Source organism: Mastomys coucha, unplaced genomic scaffold (assembly GCF_008632895.1).
Source record: "Mastomys coucha isolate ucsf_1 unplaced genomic scaffold, UCSF_Mcou_1 pScaffold1, whole genome shotgun sequence".
Lineage (NCBI taxonomy): Eukaryota > Metazoa > Chordata > Mammalia > Rodentia > Muridae > Mastomys > Mastomys coucha.
The window spans coordinates 19697899-19699378 of NW_022196891.1; positions in this window are offsets into that span (position 1 = coordinate 19697899).

The window sequence follows — 1480 nt, forward strand, 5'->3', positions numbered from 1 at the left end:
GAAAAAGAAAAACTTTCCCTACTTGGCAACTGCACCTAGGCTCTTTTCCTGGCTAAAGTAGGAATGTGTAACAGCCCTGATGAACATTTCCTCAATGTGTGAAAAAATCCTCCATGTTCTTGTCCTTATTTACAATGGTTAACAGTTTATAAAGCTGCACAAATTGGGATGAACAATGATAGTTTCCTAAATGAAAGCTACTTGGCTTCCAGAAATCAAATGAATTGTTTATCTGAATTTTTGTCCTCCAAACTGATAGTTGAGAATGCATTATTGCTTCCAGATCAGTAGACTTTCTACCTCCCTGCAACCAGGTGCCAACCAGAGAAACCCAGACTTCAAGCTGTACTGTGTACTGCCTATCTTTACAGAACATAGAACCTCTTGCTCCTGAAACATACAAGGGTTGCCGTTCTTCAATAGTAGGCCTGAGCTCTGCTCAGAGATCCTGACAAGCTGTTTCTACCTCTCATAAGCATTAGTAAATCATCTAATGAATCTTTGAAAGAATAATCTACCTAAGTGTGCCTTTTAAAACCAAGATCTAAGACCTTCTTGCAACTATTTATCAGCAAGGTTCACCAGTTCAGATTTACATCATTCCCACTATGCCTGATTCTGAGAACTTCAGAGAAAAGGGTCAGACAACTTAGTTATTGCAAATGGGAGAATACAAGATGAATTCTGATTAAATCCTTTATGACTTTAAGTGAAGAATTTCAAGCACATAAGCTTTTGTCTCTTCTGTGCAGTCTCTGCAAACACCAGTGCAGAAAGTGTATGTATTGATCTGCATGAGGGAAGAAGGAAGTTTGGCTCAATAAAACTCAGTAGCAGGTGTTGGTTCAAACTTCTAGAGTTGGACAATGGACAATTTTAGGCATAGTTAAGTGTAACATGTAGTTTCTACTACCCGGCTTTAAGCTCCAAGTAGACTGCATATCTGCCAATCAAAGACTCATACACACACGCGCGCGCGCGTGCACACACGCACGCGTGCACACACACACACACACACACACACACACACACACACACATCTTTAACCTGCCTTATGGCTCAGTGGCTGGATTCTTCTAAGCCTCCCACGCCTACCATGCCTTTTCCTTTACTCCTTGTTCAACATCCTAAATCTGCCCTTACCTTAGTTGCCCAGTTACCTTCTCCTTGCTCAACACTCTACTTCAGACCTCATTTTAGTTGCATTTCTTTTTTTTTATTAGATATTTTCTTTATTTACATGTAAACTTCTCCATTCCCAGTTTCCCCTCCAAAAAACAAAGAAACAAGCAAAAACAACAAAAACAAACCCCTGTTGCCTCCCCCTCCTCATGCCTGCCACCCCACCCTCTCCCACTTATTGGCCCTGGCATTCCACTACACTGGGGCACAGAATTTTCACAGGGCTGAGATCCTCTCCTCCTATTGATGATCAAATTGCAATCCTCTATTATACACATGCTGCCAGAACAATCAGACC